This window comes from Astyanax mexicanus, unplaced genomic scaffold (assembly GCF_023375975.1).
Source record: "Astyanax mexicanus isolate ESR-SI-001 unplaced genomic scaffold, AstMex3_surface scaffold_47, whole genome shotgun sequence".
NCBI lineage: Eukaryota > Metazoa > Chordata > Actinopteri > Characiformes > Acestrorhamphidae > Astyanax > Astyanax mexicanus.
The window spans coordinates 622898-634763 of record NW_026040057.1 but is presented as its reverse complement, the minus strand read 5'-3'; the positions used below and the strand labels follow the sequence as shown (position 1 = coordinate 634763).

Sequence of the window (11866 nt, the reverse complement as noted above, 5' to 3'; positions counted from 1 at the left end):
CCACGCTATAAAACATACAGCAAAAGACATTTTAAAATATTAAGGGATGGGAATTTTCTTTTTTGTGCAGTACATTGCTTTAATTTTTTTTTTGTTGCTTTTACATAGTTTTCATTGTTTTTGAATAGAAACCTTTTATATTGTGTAGTATTTTTAAAGAATGAAAACTTAATGCTTGCTTTTATTTGTTTTCCCCATTGTTTATTATTATTATTATATTTAATTTTATTTTGTTTAGTGTCTTTTTTTTTGCTTCTTTTTCTATTTATTTTTTATTTCTGTATTTTATTTATTTATTTTTTAACATTGTTTTCCTATTTAGATTTGGTTTTCCTTCTGTAGTTTCTTAAAAAAAAAGAATGCTTGCTTTTATTACATTTAATTGTCCTCTGTTCATTTATTGTTGTTGTTTTTTAATAAAGTCGCTGCTTGAATTATTTTTCCGCTTGTTTATTGTGCATACTTTATTGCATCTTTCTGAAAATAAGCAATTTTATAGTGTTATTAAAACACAGACAAGCATGCTATTAGAAAATGTAACAGGTTACTAGCAATCAAAACAACTAGCTAAGTTAGCCGATTTTGTCAATGAATGTTTTATATTACAACACAAACCTATTGCCTACATCTCAGTCAAACCTAGAATCTCCTAGGTATTTAGTTCGCTAACCAGATATATTAATATTCAAATTCCACAAAAACGTTACATCTCAGTCAAACCTAGAATCTCCTAGGCACCCCAAACCCAAAAAGTATAAAATATATTTGTAAAGTATAAAGTTCATTAAACTATTGTTGCTTGTTATAACCGTGGTTTCGTACAATGAGCAGTCGGCCAAGTTGACTTTTATTTTGAAGCATGTGAAAAAAAACTGTGGTGACGTCGTTTCCGGGACTCAGGGACGAGCTAGGTGTCGTAGAAGAGGTGGACTGACAAATGATATCTGCGGCCTGACGCTGTTGGCTGAAAACCGAGAATATATTTAGAATATATTCTTTCCTCCTCAAATTTTTTCAAGCACTAGTGGGATAAAACTGTGGATTATAGGAGACTGGATTGACTCTTAAGTTTGGACGCGTTTTGAAGGTAAGAGCTTGGGCTAGCGCTGAGGGGTGTTGAGGGGGATGTGGGGTTTCCCGCCGCGGTAAACAAACAGTTTTTAACTGTAAACATGCGCTTCGACGCGCTTTTTCAGCTCTAATTCAGTAAAACAGAGCACAGTTTCGGAATCAGGAGAGCCAACTAAAGAGTAACGGTTTATTTTACCTTGAGTGTATTGACAAATATCTTTCAATAATGATTACTTATCTTAGTATCTATAATTACATAATCATTGTGTGAAACCTTGTATTCAATATGCATAACCAATACTCACATTGTATTTGATCATCTTTATTACTCAGTGTATTTTACACGCATTTATATAAAAGATTAATCAATAATCAATATATCCTTTACACACATAGTAAAACATTGTTTGATATGGCATGTGACTAACACAGACTTTATTATATGACAGATTAACCCACATTAACATATAACATATGAGATGTAGCTCAGGCTTGAAGTATTTTGTTCTACTGCATGACCCTAACTAACGGTCATCAATTCGACTGGTACGGGGCTAATTTGCTACAAAAAGGCTATTAGATCAAAGCAGCCTTTTGGTCAGTGAGTGCCTCCCTAAAAAACCTCTGCTTCAAAGCGGGGGGTGACGCACACACACAGATAGTGCCAGGATGGAAGAACACAGTCAAGGTCAAACACTAGTGGTCCAGTCAGACACGTGCATGCTAACATGAGATGATTTTAACAACGCCTCATCAACAGGCTTACGTCATTTTGGGTATAAAACATGGAGTCAGATCAGAGGGGGTCAGAACTCTTACTGAGACGGCTGTAACACTGTCTTATATGTATTGGTTCTCCTGAATATTCAGTACTTTGTAATAAATACTTGGTTTGCTTTCAGCTTCACTCCACCTGTCTGACTCTCTCTATCAAACGAACACGCAGGGGAAGTTGTACCCCGGACGAGAGGTGGGAGTAGCCCACCTTTCATTTTCTTTTCTACAACACAACCGATTAGAATGGTGTATAACATGACCGCATTCGATCAAATATGAACGAACTATAAACGCAAATATGAGAGTTATGTATTCTTATATTCATAACCAAGGCATATTTCGCCCTAAATGTTTATTTTCTGAAAGGAGATACTGCTAAATAGGCTAAATAACTGAAAAAGCAGAGATTCTAAGCTTTAAAATTATATATTGTTTGTCTATAATGAGCCTATAAGTGTTCATAACTATTCATAAACACATCCATATATTATTTTTCATTTCTGGCCCGCCGGCGGGCCAGGGCGTGTTAAGAGGTTAACCTCTTAAGCTCCAAGCCTATTTTGACCATTTTCCGCCTGAAATTACATACTCACATTTGAAGGCTTATCGCTCTAATATTAAATAATTCAGAGTCAAATCTATGAATTAATATTACTTAAAAGCCTTTACACAATTCATTTAAGACACTTTAATTATTCAATTGAACATGTAATGGCCAAAATATGGTAAAAAAACAAAACAGGAACATTTTAGGCGCTTTTCAGATTTTCTATTTTTATTTTTTTTTTCAGACATATAAAATGAACTATTTATATGGATGAAGGGTTTTACTAGCTAACATCGTAAAATTTGTCCGATATAGCCATAAAATTTTGGTGATTTTAGGACTTACTGTGGCCGAGATATTTAGCTTTATTTGCGTCAGTGCGTTTATAAGGGCCAGCGTTTGGTTAGAGAGTTAGGAGGTGTGTTAACAAAAGTGTATATTTCATGTTTTTGAATTAAAACTAATTTTGTCTTTTAAAAAGATTAAAACCCAATCTTACAAATTTTAGAGTACCTCCCTCCTCCATCATCAACCTCGTAAGGACACTTTAGGGACCCATCAGCTATTCACCTAGGTATTTCTCGGTATAAGTAGGTTTATTAGGGCGACTAGACAGACAGATTGACACATTTTGGGCTTTCTAAAACCTGTGGTTGGGGAGTTAGGGTATTCATTCACCAAATGGTCTCTGTTCACAAAAGAGTATATTTTAAGTTTTTGAATAATGGTAAATAATATGTATTTCTCGGTATGTTTATAAGGTTTATAAGGGCGACTAGACGGACAGATTGACACATTTTGGCATTTCTAAAACCTTTGGTTGGGGAGTTAGGAGGTGTGTTAACCAAGAAGCTCTGGTGAGTAAAATTTACCTGCTGATAGATAGCACTGATAGATTATGATGCTATCCTTAAACTGGTGTGTATCTAAGCAGAAAATGCAGAATAAATGTAGCTGAATTGACCGGGGCAAGTTAAAACGTCAAAATGCAAGTTACCTTATTAGTTACCTCTTAATTTCAACAGTTGCATTCATTTGTATGTTTATAGATGTATAACAACCTGCTGTAGAATTATTTGTATATTATATAAGTAGTAGTCATTAACGAAAACTTGTAATTTTAAAGAAATTTTGTCTTTTAAAAATCTTAAAACCCAATCTTACAAATTTTAGAGTACCTCCCTCCTCCATCAGCAGCCTCGTAAGGACACTTTAGGGACCCATCAGCTATTCACATGTTAAGCACTTGAGGTGCGAACACGCCCCCCGTTATACAGGTATAAGTAGAAGCACACTTCTTCACTAGTTCACTTCTTTCCCTACAGACTGGAGGAACAGACTGCTGAATCTCCGCTGCTGATCCAGGAACACACCGCTGAAGCTACGCTGCCGACTGCTTGTTCTCCGTTGCTGATCAAGGATCAAGAAGCTCTGGTGAGTAAAATTTACCTAGCACTAATAGATTATGATGCTATCCTTAAACTGGTGTCTAGCTAAACAGAAAATGCAGAATAACTTTAGCTGAATTGAGCAGGCAAGTTAAAACGTCAAAATGCAAGTTACCTTGTGTAACTATAGTTAAAGCTAGTTTTTAGCTTGATTTTTTTTAAAATTGTACACCATAGAAAGCAGGTTGACTCAAGGTATGGATTGGCAATAAGTTAATGTGTGTTTCAAAAGATGTTGTTGTCATGAGTTTCGGTAAACTTATATATTTATTTATTGATTAGCACTTTGGCGTAAAATACACTTTTCAACTTCTCCAAAGCGCTGGATAGCACAATTTATTTGTCCTATGTTTAAAAATGTGCTCATTTATTTCAGATGGCTCCCTGTCCAGTTTGCCAGAAGGTGCTGTCCTCCATCTCTGCGCACCTTTCCACAGTACATCATGTGGAAAACGTAGAGGAGAAGAAGATCCTGATTCAGCTGGCGAATCAGAAAGTGTCGATCCTGACATCTCCGTGTTGTAGCGGCTCAGTGGTTTAATACCTGGTGCTAATTGAGATGTTGAAATATTTTTTAATTGGGCGCCAGTTATTAAATTAATTTAATTAGATTAATTAATTAATTAATTAATTAATCAAATTAATTAATAACACAAGACATCTCAGGGTGTGGTTTCTACAGGTGACAGAAATTTTCATAACCAAGTTATTCAGAAAAACACACTGAAATGACAGGTTTTGTAAAATAAAAGTATTTATTAAATCACACAGATATGAGTAAATAATTCATTAAAAAGTCATAAATGTAGCCATTAGATATCAAATCATAGTGTAGAATGATAAATGAGAAGTAAAACAACAAACACGTTATAATGCTGACATGAAAGGAATAGAGATTAATAGAACTATTAAGTGAATATTTCTAAATAAGGGTCTAAATGTAATGAGGTCAAACTAATCAAATGAGAACACTAAAATAAGTAGATAAGTAAGATATTTTACGGCCTACAAAGATCATCCCTTTCGCCAAATAACTAAAAATTAATCTATACTACGAAGAGAGTTAAGAACAATAACCAAACTAGACTTGACCAACCAAAACACCAATTGCTGAGAGAAATACCCAAACTGCCTTACTCTGAGACGTCTACAAAGGGGGGTCCCCATCGGTTCGGTCCGCTGTTTAAACCTCTTGTTCGGCTGACATCCTGCACCCCTAGAAGGTCCGGTGTGGACCCATCCGCAGGGTAAAGATGGTGCTCTGTGGGCCAGCGGCGCACCTGGACGACACCCGCTTCTAGTCTCTGCACAGGGAAGGCCTTCCCTGGAGCTGGCTCGGCTGGCGTACCCTCTCGGTGATCCGTCGGTTGGTCTAGTTGGTTTACTGAACTATATTAACTATCTTGGCAAGCAGGAGAACTCTGTAGATCATAAAATAGCCTAGTTATTTAAACTAGGATAGCTAATATTAATATACTTGAAGATTAAATGCACTAGTCTAAGAAAACTAACTTAAGATGACTACACTAATAGTCTATCCTTTCTCCATCTCTGGGCTCCCTAACCTCTCTCCTCTAACTGTTTTCCTCAACTCATCTTCTTCCACTCCTTCTCTAACTCCAACTGAACTGCTGCTTCTCCTCCAACTGCTCCGAACTGCACTGCAAACTCTACTGGAAACTGAACTGTGTCTGCCCAGTTTAACTATTAGACTCTGTGGCCTGTTTGGCCCTCGAGCTATGATTGGCCCTGTGGCCCAAATGTCTTTGTTTTGATTGGTCTAGGAGCAATTTCAAACTTTGGCAGGGATTCACAAAGGGCCATAAACCCCCCCTCGCTCACATGGTCAGCATGCTTCAGCATTTTTCTAATAGATCAAACCAAAAGAAAACTCAATTAAACAGTGGATCAAAATACATTTTTCAGCATATCAGTTTGTGATGATAAATTCAGGAAACACAATCTTACAATTGAATCACAATAAATGTAATATATATATATTGCCCACAAACAGTTTTGTAATACTCAAGATAATCTTAGAAATACAATGATGGATGGTACTCTGTCAGAAAGAGATCAAGAGTCATGATATTATTTAAACCCAATTAAATCACTAAAATACATGGTTAAACCACTGATAACCAAATAAAGCTAAATTATCAAATGCTAGTTAAACCTTGTTGATTCAGACTTGAATGGGTAGGAAAATTTAAATCAGGACACATCCAGACACATATACCATATACCAGACACATATACCATTATTTAGTAAACATTCTATAAAACACCTTTTTTATATAGTCAATATATATGTATTTTAAGCAAAATCTTCTCAGTGAGAAATTCCTCTTCTCTGCTGAGTGTAGATAAGCGGTTGGCATCGGAATTTACGATGGTGGGGGAAGGAGTTCTTCCTGCACCCCACAGAATTTGAGCCTGCAATGTTGAAAATGGAATCCCAAGCTTAGACCATTTCTGTCAACTTATTTCTTAGTGCTTTGCAGAAATAACTAGGCACAAACCCCTAAATTGGTACAACATTTGGTGAATTAACAATTTCCAAGGCATTAATTAAGTTTTGACACTCTCTTAAGTCCGCAGTCCCGTCCTAGTGATGCAAATGTTGCAAATGTGTTGCAAATGTTCCAAATGTTTACATTAACTCCGAGGTTTATGACTTGGAGGAATGTAAACAGAATTTTACCCTAAACTCGCATTTAGGGCTCTCGGGCGAGGCTGAGTGAAGAAATAGTCAGTAAATGTCATTTTGAAATTTAAGGTTGTTTGAAAAAAAGATTACTCCAAGGTTTTTTAGAGTGTTCTGGGTTCGAAGTTTCCTTATAGGCCGTAAAGTGGGGGTAGTGTGTGTTTGTGTCCAAGCAATGAAGAAATCCTCTGGTTAATCCACTACATTCCCCCCCCATCGATCGATGGGCCACTGGACGTTGGGTCATCGGTCGATGTCAACCTGGATTTCTGTAGACAGAGCACGTTAGGGTACATCTTTCATGCAATTGGTGTCTTGTTGGTCATGCTTTCTTAAGACAATCTACTACAAGGTCGCTGACAGAGTTTTTGGTCTAATGGATATACAATTTCTCTTTTGAGGTATCTATCAGTTTGTTTGTTTTTTGTAGCTATTGGCTTTTGGTTCTGAATAAAATAGTTAATTTAATGTGATAGTGTGGCAACAAGCATAGGAAAGGGTCACAAATAGTTTGCTAGCTATTTGTTCCTTTATAACTTTATCAAGACAACCTACCCATAAGGTATGCTTCAATAATTAGCCACTACTTAGTCAACAATTGAGAACAATATAGCGGAGCAAACGTAGTCAGAAGGGAAACAAAATATGTTTTGGGCACCTGAAGAGAGGAGAAAGAAAAAAAAAAAAAAATTGGCACCCCCCCTCTCCACGTATTTATTATACTGCTATGCTAATGGTTTGAAATGGTGATTCAAACTCTAGGTTTAACAAAATATCCAATTTGTTGTGGGTTATGCTACTCGGATAGGTGAGTTCCAGACAATGAATGTGTGGTACGTTCTCAATTTAACAATTGCGTCAGGCCAGAAAATGGTGGACAATGAACACTCAGTGTGTCTAAGTATTTGGCCAAGTATTATGATTTAACCTAGGGCATTATTGGTCCCGACTTGTCCCATGGGGCTTTTGCATAGTTTAATTGGGTTACAGTGAACTTGTTTGAGAATCAGTTTAATAAAACACTGACGATGCGGGATTTGGTTCCAGATGCGAGGCAGTTTGTCTGCCTTTGCCTGAGGACCAAACCAATGAGACCTGAGCTCGCGAATTGTTTTGCCAGTGCTGTGCTGGGACCTCACCAGTAGCTTGTCAGCAGTGTAGCACAATGGTTGGTATCCAAGCGTGCTTTTTCCCAGTTTTGGGTGTTTCCGCAGTTCACCGCTAGAACGGTGAGATATACCAACACCTGAGAAAGTGTGGTTCAGCGAAAAAGTTGTGGCCTGAGCCATTTCAATAGGGTCTGGGGGACGTCCCCCCCATCTGGCAAATGCACCTGCCACAGTGATGAGATGTTTGTTCCTTCGGACAAATTTCATGAGTCTTTCGACCCAATCCATTTGTGGAATTGGCCATATACCACACAGATCTTCTGAAGATTGGGGCTGAAAACACACTAGCCTTTTTCCAACAAGTGGCAGATATGTCAATTGTGGGAATGCTCGGTGTGTTTCCCCCATCATTTTGTGGTCCACCCATGGGTGATCGAGGGCCTGGGCTAGGCTCTCCCCCCCATGGCGCTGAGGCACCACGAATGAAGATGAAGCGTGTGTATCTGGGGCATAAACAAACAGGCCCTTGAGCATCCTGAAAGACGCACAGTAAGTGGCAAGTGGATCAAGTTGAAATGCCAGTGTTCTGAAAGAAGTGTTGCCACATGCACCAATTGTCATGTTAACTTTCCATTTGATTTGAGCATTCCGAAAAGCACATCCATCTGTGTAGATGGTGGGAATGTTTTTACATTCATAAGAATCCAAGGGACTGTGTTTGTCTGGAACCACTGGTGCAGGAACACGAAGAGAACAATCCTTTTGGTGCACGAACAGAGGATCACAGTTAGTCCGTGGCAAGGAACCTGCAGGTGGTCTGTGAACAGCTGACTTGTCAGCCCATGGAACAAAGATTTCACCGTTGACCGTTGTGTTAAGAGTGAATGACTTTCCAGCTTTTGGGTTGTACTCATCTACAGCCATAGAGGGAGTCAATGCCCATGAACAGGTGTTTTGTTTTAGAGTCATGCTAGGGGACTCTAAAGATGGTGGTTTCAGAATCCTGACTGTGAGCTTCTCATTGATTTCCGTGGAATTTGAAGGCTCAATGTTGCTAGCAACATGATAGCATTGAACTCTATCCTGTGCCTTAGGACAGGGCAGGGGTTCGCAAACCTGTGCCCAGATTCTACGATGCTGAAAGTCAATCAATGGTTTGAATCGGTCAAGGAGGTCTTTGCCAAAGAGCAATGGGACATTCTCCAATGGAGAAATGTGAATTGGATGGGTGAGGCTCATTGGACCGATGGCAACGTGCGCCAGGGCTGCAGAATGCAGAGTGATACCAGTGTGCGAATATGGTTGAAGGTGAAGAGCACACTTTTTCAGAGGTATCTCTTTGTTGTTTCGGCGGGCTGTCGCCCTCACCTGGTCAAAAAGTGAATTTGACATCAAAGAAATGTCTGACCCCGTGTCCAAAAGAGCTTCATACCCGAACACATCTTCCAGCCTGGTGGCTAGATAGAATTTTGGTGTTGTCCCTTTCTCGGTTAAGAAACCCAAGAATTGTTTAGGTGGTGGATCCTCCAGGCTGAGGGAAGGAGCTTCCTCAGTGTGGTTGTCTTCAGCGTCTGGCTGTACAACCAAGGCGGCATTGGAGTGGATGGATTTCGCACCCCCCCAAGCAGGTTGATCTGGAGCATGGACAATTGGCAAGAATTCAGATTCAGCATTGTCCTGCTTGCGTATTTCGTTACGAAATTGTCTGAGCAGACTGCCGTCTTTAGTGCTCAGGTTAGTTGGATATCTCTCATGCTTGTGCCCTTTAGGTGGACACCAACGTTTGTGGTGCTTTGGGCTCTTTCTCCTGAGCGGAGATTGAAGTTTGCTGGAGCTCTGTGCTCGAGCATGGTGCTGTGAGTGTTTGCCATTCCAACTGCGTTTTATCCTACCTTTCCTTCGATAGGAGGGCTTTTGGTCACTTTGCTTGGCCCAATGTAGGGACGAGCGACGCCAAGAGTGGAACACTCTCTGGTTTTTGTGGTTTAACTGGGTCTTAGGTGGCATTGGAGCCTTGTGTGCCCCTTTTTGCTTGACGTGGGAGGACTGCTCATTAATTATCAGGACGTCATTTGACTCTGATTTTTTATTAATGTTTTGTTGGAACTTAGCAAATCCTCTGAGAGCCAAATCACGCAGCTGCCGGCTTGTTAGCGTACGAGGGCAGGCTGCGACTCCAAAAGAGTGACTGGTGGAGGGATGGAGGTTTCTCACGAACAATGTTTTGAAAACTTCCTCTTCCTCCATTCCAGGCTCATTTCTATAGCCGAAATAAGCTAGCCTGAGGCGGTGATAGTACTGTAGGGGTGTTTCCTGGCGGCTCTGCTTAATTGCAAGAGCTGCAGCAAGGCCGGTTTGAACAAGGTGGTTGGAGAACTCATTCTCCAAAGCCTTGCAAAGAGCAGGATAATCTCTCTTAACCTGGGGTGGTTGGCGCTCAATGAAACGTCCAACTTCCCGACTAGAGGACACCTTAATGAGGTAGATTTTATCATCTACCGTGGCCTTGGGGAAACGGCGTAAGAAGAAGTCAATGTCGCGAAGATACTGGTGGACATCATTAGAACCGTCCGGTTCTGGTTCAAAGCGTGGGATGTTACGCGCAATTTTGTCCAAATCTCTATCAGAGGGTGCTTGAGGTTGCACAGAGGTCCCATGTGGCTGGGAACGCTGAGTGAACCTTGGTTCTACTGGCGCTTCAGCACCTTTAAGGGAGACTAGAGGGATTGTATTTGTGGATGGTTGTTGCTTAGGATCCGGAACCCCAGGGGTTCCTGATTTACCAGCTGGATTGATGGGGGAGTCTCCCTCCATCATCAGCTCAAATGTTAACTCTGTTTGGTCTCGAGTTAATTTGACTGCATTGTTAGCATGTGCTAATTCAGTTTGTAGCTCAACCTGTCTTGCAATAGCATGTTTTAGTTTTTCCTGTGACTGATCTGCAAGTTGGGTAGCTATGTTGGCTTCCTTTTGAAGCAGCTGCACTTCGGTTTTGAGGTCTCTTTGGTTCATTTCAGACTGTACAGTTTTGTTCTCTAGGTCTGCAACTCTATCATTTAAAGTCACAATCTCTGCTTGGAGATTTTGAATGGTTTTGGAGGAAGCAGCAAGTTGATCCTGTGACAACAGCAGTTGTTTCCACAGTATTAGGGAAATCGGATCCACTTGTTGCTTGCCCTCAAGGATTTTAGATACACACTCATTGAGGCTTTTGGCAATTAGTGCATGGAGACCCCCACTGTCCATTTGTTGGACTGGGACGGTAAGTCCTGGGGGTAAACCAGCTGTAAGCTCTAAAAGAGCTTTTTCAGTGACACACATTTTGATTTACGTAAAGCACGTGGAATTAAACACTTTTGATGACAAACAAGTTTATTTTATGTTCGAGTTGATTAGCATTGTGCCTTTTCTAAGAAGAAAATCTGTAAAAGTGGGTGACCTAAGGTTACAATTAGTAGATTAATTTTGAAAGAATAGTTAGATTTGTTGTCAGTGGTGCTAGTGAACAGTTTAGTAACTGTAGGCCACTATACACAGTATGTCTAAATATGAGTATAGTTATTAACTATGTACAGGATGGGAGAATTTAACTATGTATTAAGCACAGGTGTGCTGGGTATATGGTTGAGTAACTGATAACTGGATAGGTTTTTTTTTTTTTTTTTTTTTTTTTTAGTGGTTAATTAATTAATTAATTTCAATCAGTTATTAATAATTGATCTTAATCGATCAATAATTAAGCTTAATTTATTTGAAGATGGTTGAATTAAATTGAAATTAATTAATTAACAAAAATTTTATTAACTTTACTTAATCAAATTGATTAAAATGACCAGTTAATTATTTTATGTTGTGATTAGTTACTCAATGGAGATAGCTATTTAGCTTGGTTCAATGTAACATAAAGAGTGATGTTTGAGAGAGCAGACCTGAAACTTAAATTTAACTATTTAATATAAACCGATTAAATGAATGCAGTTATTTGTTTACTTATTTAGAAACCATTTAACCAAACCACAATGCAAATTCCCTTTATTAACTTAACGAAAAGTTTGTTTGAAATTGGCACCCTCTGGCGACAGAAACTCTAAATGCACTCTACAGGATGATAGCAATTACACAAATACAACACCAGGTGGCGACACAGCTATATGGCTAAGTGGCTCCCTCTGGTGGTCAAACAAATGAAATGCACCTTTCTGCACTG

The 11866-nt window shown here is 39.2% G+C and overlaps 1 long non-coding RNA gene across 1 annotated transcript; it reads left to right on the top strand.

Moving 5' to 3' along the window:
• Positions 1-493: 493 nt before the first annotated feature.
• On the top strand, positions 494-4354 carry LOC125796839 (uncharacterized). The gene is made up of 3 exons (XR_007435743.1): positions 494-1087; positions 3721-3829; positions 4220-4354. It is a non-coding gene; the product is annotated as an uncharacterized LOC125796839 (long non-coding RNA).
• The last annotated feature ends 7512 nt before the right edge of the window (positions 4355-11866 follow it).